Source organism: Mustela nivalis (genome assembly GCF_964662115.1).
Source record: "Mustela nivalis genome assembly, chromosome: 12".
NCBI lineage: Eukaryota > Metazoa > Chordata > Mammalia > Carnivora > Mustelidae > Mustela > Mustela nivalis.
The window spans coordinates 96,403,555-96,410,253 of record NC_139031.1 but is presented as its reverse complement, the minus strand read 5'-3'; the positions used below and the strand labels follow the sequence as shown (position 1 = coordinate 96,410,253).

The window sequence follows — 6,699 nt, the reverse complement described above, 5'->3', positions numbered from 1 at the left end:
CAAATCATACATTTTTTTTGCTTCATATTATGTTTACAACTTTCACTCATGCTGTTTCATGCAGCTTTGTTCATTTTTATTATTGTACACCATTGTGTTGTATGAATATGTCACAATTTATTGAAGCATTTTATTGCTGGATGCTTTTATATTGTCTACTGTTTGGGATGATTATGACTAAAGCATCTATGGGCATTCCTGTAAGTATCATTTGAAATACATACATATACATTTTCTTCTGGCTTATAACAAGAAGTGGAACTCCTGGGTCATATTCAACTTGAACAGATAATGCCGGATGGTTTTGTAGAGCAGCTTTGTCAATTTATGCAGTCCTCGGTGATCCATGTGGTTCCATTTGCCTCCATTCCTCACTGCACCCGGTACTCTTAGTTCTTTTAACATTTGCCATTCTGCTGTGTGTGAAGTTGTATTAAGCTCAGCTTTAAATAATGTTTTCATAATTTCTAATAAGCACAAGAAGACTGAGCATTAAGCATGTATATGACCTTTTTGTGAAGTGCTTGTTCATGTCTTGTGCTCATTTCTAAATTCTGGTAATAATTCTTTTATTAATTTCATGAGGAACCTATGCTCTCCAGTTGATAGCCTTCCTTTTCACTCTTCCAAATGGTACATTTTGATGAACACAAGTTCCTCATTTTAGTGTAAAGCTAGGTGGCATCTCTTAAGATTTTTTAAAGTTTTTTTTATTTTGTTTTGTTTTGTTTTGTTCTGTTTTGTTTTAACACAGAGAGAGGGAAACAGAGCAGAGGCAGGGAGAGAGGGAGAAGCAGGCTCCCCACCCAGTAGGAGCTTGATGTGGAACTGGATCCCAGGACCCTGGGATCGCAACCCAAGCCGAAGGCAAATGCTTAAAAGACTGAGCCACTCAGGTGTCTGGGTAACATCCCTTTTCTTTACAGTGTTTTTGATATAGCTGACCTTGGTTAAGACCTCTTTACCTAACATATTTCATGATGACTTTTTCATATGCTATCTTTTTTATTGTCTTAGCTTTCACACTTTCATCTTTAACTTAGCAGCTGTCAATTTTTGTTTTTGATATGAGATGAGGGGTAATTTTTAACTTTTTCCACATTAGCATTCAGTGTAATTTATTGGGAAGAGCACTGTTTGCCGATGGTCCACACTGTCACATTTATCTTAAATAGAGCTTTTATCTGGATTTATTTATTTATGTGGACTCTTATTTAATTGGCTTATTGGTTATCTTTGGATTAACAGGACCCTCAATCACTATAGCCACAATAAGTCTTAATACCTAGTGAATATGTCCTTTTTCTTTGTTCTTTATATTAGTCTTAATTATTCTTAGTCCTTAAGGTTTCAGGAATTTTAGAATCAGTTTGCAAATTCCATACATATAAAGAAAGTTGCTGGAATTTTTATGGTGATAGCATTGTATGTCTTTTTTTTTTTTTTTTTCAATTAAAAGGCTTTACTTTTTATGCCAGAAAAAAACCCAATAAATAAAAGGTGCTAGAGTTAGCATTAAGAATTTGGTTGTGATATACTGACAAAATCTGGGAAGGCAAATCCTCAAAGCTCCCCTGATCTGATCTGTCTCAGCAAACTATGAAGCAAGTACATAAATAATGCAAAATATGATTGAGAATGTGAGATTTTCAAAAACAAAGACAACATAATTCAGGTTAACTTCATTGAACAGTGAATAAATGAAATTCATCTACACCTGAATAAAACATATTTAACAATTGAAAAAAATTGTCAACAACCACAACAAGTAAAAACTTTAAACACATATGAACAGGCTTTGTTTTGAGGGCACATGGGTGCCCCGCAGCAGATTCCGACAGTCGCTTTACTGGTGTGTCTTCTACAGATGAGTTTAAAAAGAGACAGGTTGAGCTCCATACAGGTAGGATGACTAACAGGGCGACAGGACAGCCACACAAGGCACAGTGCGACCCCTGGCTACGACCCCCAGACTCGGCTGCAGAGCTGGCTTTGTGTGTAGGAGGCACACAAGAAAGGTGACTCCGGCGGACATTATTCAAAAGCTACTTCGCCGTGTAACTCTTCTGCCGCGTAACCATTGAATAATGCTCAGGAAAGCTTTGGGCTTTTTATGTTTGTTTAAGTTTTACTCCTTGTATTTCATTTTTTAAATAACAAGGTCACTAAAACTCATGCACGCTGCAAAAAACCTCATGCAGTAGTTAAGGTAAACCATCCAAGCAGTTTTTATTCATTAATATTCATAAATACACACAGCAGCTTCATTAGAGATTTCAATTTTCCTCTTCAGTTTGAATGTGGAGAGCCTTTTGCATGTCAAGGTACAGGAAGCAGAGATCACCCCTGCACTGCTACCTACATTTACCTGCTAGAAGTAAAAATTAGTTAAGTGGAAATGATTATCATATATATTTTCTCTCTTCCTTTGAATGTACACAATGTAACAAGAGTGACAGACCTGAAATTACAATCACCAAACAAACCCAAGATAGTTGTTGTCCACTTTCATTGGCAAATACAGCACAGAGGACATTGTCTGCGAATTGGGATGTCATCAAAGAGGAGGTGGTGGAGGCTCATTTCCTTTATTACTCTCTTTTAAATTTAGGTTTTCTAAAGCAACATCTAAAGGCATAATATTTACACAGCCCATAGCACCAAAATCTGCCATCTCCCCCCGTTCATCCTCGTGGGAGGACGAGCTCTCTTCACGCACTAAAGTGGACAGAAGGAGCTCTTGGACAAACAGGCTGCGGTCTGCGCGCTCACTTTCCATGGACTGGCGCTCTGTTTCTGACATTTTAGGATCGTTCAACCTTGTTAAAAGAAACTGGGAATTCTGGATAGTTCGCTGACTGCTTTCTGTGTTAGCCGTGTTGGTTGTTGCCGTGGATTGTGTGATTGTAGTGGTGACACTGCTCGTGTTAGTACACCGGGTTGCGTTGCGTGCTGTCTCCAGCTGCTGCCGCGCTGCCTGGGCTTGCTGCCGTTCCAGCTGCAGCTGCATCTGCAGTTGTTGTAACTGAGAGGCGGGAGGGCCGGAAGAATTAAGCTGTCCTCCTGCAGAACGTCTCACTCCTGATAACTGAGATAAAAGCTCAGCTATAGGATCCATGGCTTCCCTATTGCTTGGAGAATATGAACTCTGAGAAGAAGAAAGTCCACCAGTAGAACTGCTAGTAAAGTGCATGTTTGATCTATGAGCACGAGGACCTCCTAATCCCCGGCCAGGGTGAAACATTCTACGTACATGTCGAACACCACTCGATTCATCTAAGTCTCTAGGGGCTCTGTGTTCAAGCGTAAGATGAGCTGCAAAGTCGTCCGTGACATGATTGGGATCGCCTCCAGGTAATGCTGCACATATTGGACAAATCACTTCTGTTGATGTTTCTGCATGTTCAGAAGTAACATGTTCTTGAAGAGATGTCTCCGTATAGCCCATTTTTCCACAATAGGGACAAGTAAAAGACTGTGGCTGCTCTACAGCGAAAGCTTCCCCACCATAGTATAAATCAAAATCTACTCTTGTTAATATGCACTGCATCGGGTGGTCAGTTGTATGCCTTGTTGTTGTTGCACCACTTTCATAACAAGATGCACAAAGATCGTAATCGTAGCAAATTAAACACTTATATCTGCGACCTCGAAAATTTCCTTTTAAACATGCATCACAGCTGACACCTTCATGTCGGGACATCCTAGTTCAGACGGTGGCGGCACGGCCCCTCCCGGGCTCCGGCTGCAGTGTCCCCGGCGCGGTCCCTGCGCTGCCCGCGCGGGCCGGCTGACTCCCACTCGACTCCCGGGCTCGGCCGCGGGGGCGGGGTGGGCAGGGAGCGCTCCTGCTGATAGCATTGTATGTCTAAATCAATTTTGAGAGGATAGAGATTTCTACAATACTGAATCTTTCAATCAATGAAACATGATATCTAATTTAAGTCTGATTTAATTTCTGTCAAGGTAATTTTTAAGCTTTTTAGTGCAATCTTGTCCATTCTTCATAGATTTACTCATTGACATGAGAAGTTTCTGAAGCTATTATGAATGACTTCATTTAAAAATGTTGCTTTTCATTAATTTTTCCAATATCTAGATATAAATTTGATTTTTGTATATAGACTTTATATAAAATACCCTGGTAAATCTATTTATATATTTTTTCCTTTGAGAGGGGTAGCTCTAATATTTCAAGTCTCTTGAGGTAATCTAAATAAAGCAGAAATCTATTTATGCATTTTTAAAGAATTACTAATATATTATTTATATCATTAGATAACATAAAAATATTTTTAAAAGTTTCTCATATATAACTGACTCCAGTATGATATAATTTCCATATAGCTATGATGAAAATTTTTTTTGTAATTGCATAGTATTTTTGTTATTTTTAAAAAGTTCTTTTTAGGAAAGTTGAAAGAAAAGCACAATTCTCCTAAACTTACCTATCTAATATTCACATTTGACAATATTTGCTTTCTGATTAGACATAGAGGAAAGGAATTATTTTTGCCAGAGTTATTTAAAAATGCTTTTATGAAACTGCTAAAAACAAGAACTTTTACATACATCGCCACAGGATGATTTTCATAGCTAAGGAAAAGAGTGTTAATTAAATAACATCTTCTAAGATACTTGCATATACTTCTTTTTTTATTTAAGATTTTACTTATTTTTTTGAAAGAGAGAGAGCACAAGTGGAGGGAGGGGCAAAGGGAGAGGGAGAAGCAGACTCCCTACTGAGCACAGAACCTTATGTAGATCTCCACAGGCACGGGGCTGGACATAGCGCTGGACCTGGGGCTGGACCCACTCCCTGGGGGACTTGACACAGAACTTGCTTCTGGGCTCAATCCCCAAACCCTGAGATCATGACCTGACCTAGAGTTAGATGCTTAACTGACTGAGCCATCCATGTGCCCCAGTTGCATGTCTAAAATATTCTATAGCTGTTTTTTAATTCAATACACAAGCATAGTTTTAATTTCATTTGGTTTACATCTCTCTTCATGCTTTTTTCTAAAACCTAAAATGCTACTCTTATGCTTCTGTTTTTATTTTTTCTCAGAAGTTTGGAAAGGTGTAAAAAACATGTTTTTCTGTAGAATACCCTATATTTTAGGTTTGTCTATGATTATATACAGGTTAAATATATTGGAAAAATTAAAATAGAAGTGATGTGTATTCATTATTGAATCACATCAGGAGGCAAATTGTATTAGGTCACTTATTTAAAATTAATGGATAGGCCCTTTTGACTATTTATAAAAGTATCTTCTGAAACTAGGACATCATTGTTTCATTTGTAATCCTCTTGAGTTCATTCTGTTTTCTTGTCATATTCTGTTAGAACCTTCAGTAATAGAATTGAAAGCAAATAATGACAAGGAGCATTCTTGTGTTCTCAACAGAAATGTATTACAACATTAGGTAGTGCGTACTGTTCTTTTTTTCTTGTTTTAACTTAGCTTTGTTTTTGTAGATTAAGGATTCCTTTTCACAACTCTACTTCGGTGGAGCGTTGTATTAATGTCTATTGGGTTAACTGTATCATTTTTGTTTCCTTAAACTGATATCCTAATGTTAAACTAACCCAGAGTTTATAGAGTAAAATGGACTTGATTGTGACAGAGTATCTTTGTATATATTAATAAAAATACATATTTTGTTGTTGTTAATATTATTATCATCACATTCTTATTCATTTAAAGAGCTGAAACTGCAAATGTTCTTTCTTTTGGATTCTTGTCTGGTTTTGATGTCAAATTCTGCTCTCCTCAGAAAAAGACAGAAAAAGAGGAAACAGAGAGAAAGAAAGGAAAGAAGAAAGGAAAGGGAGGAAGGAAGGAAAGAAAAGAAAAAGAAAGAAATAAAGAAATGGAGAGAAGAAAAGAAGGAAGGGGAAGAAAGAAAGAAAGAAGAAAAGAAAAAGAAAGAAAACAAAAAAAAAAAGAAGGAAATGAAAGAAAGAAAAGAAAAAGATTGGTCAGAATGGTGTTGTGGCAGGTGGCGTGGCCCCAGTGTTCTAATCTGTCATTGTGCTTTTCTCAGTTTTCCCACCATCCTGAATTTATTATTTAACATTTTGACTTTCAGTTTTTTGGAACTTTGACTCTGGCCTGCTTCATTATCAGTCAGTGGCTTAAAGCCTAAAGCTGATTTTTACTAGGAAGTAATCTGCCCTGAGTTCGCTGAGCTCCAGGATACCAGTAGTGGCTGTAGTTACGTTCTTCCAATGATCTCCTCTTTGATTTGATTTTGTGCTTGTTCAACCTCTATCCCAACGGACGTTCTCCTCACTCCTGTGTTTCGAGTCTACTCCAGGCTTTATTTGTTTATCCATAGCCAGAACAGATTCCAAGTTCACCAACTTAATTGTGTCCTGGGTTAATGTCTTTGATTATCCTTTGTTCTCATAGTCAAACAGATACATGTCACCCACGATAGTCCAACATTACTTTATCTTGTTCTTTTTACTGCCCCTCCTAAGCTGCTGTTGGCATACCTGTGATTATCAGATCCACCACAATTTCATGCTATGCAACTCTGGCCACGGTTTTAGAGACACTTGGCAATGTTCTTGTCACCTCTAATTGATTCATTATAACTCTTCTCTTAGCAGCTGTTCAAGATAATCTCCGCTGTTCTCATATCCCCAACCTACTCCCACACCACACTCCGGGTAAAGGTTCTGGT

General features: G+C 37.8%; 1 pseudogene across 1 annotated transcript; it reads right to left on the bottom strand.

Moving 5' to 3' along the window:
- Positions 1-2,204: 2,204 nt before the first annotated feature.
- On the bottom strand, positions 2,205-3,834 carry LOC309845281 (E3 ubiquitin-protein ligase KCMF1 pseudogene; annotated as a pseudogene). The gene has a single exon. The product of its transcript is annotated as an E3 ubiquitin-protein ligase KCMF1 pseudogene (transcript).
- Between the last annotated feature and the right edge of the window lie 2,865 nt (positions 3,835-6,699).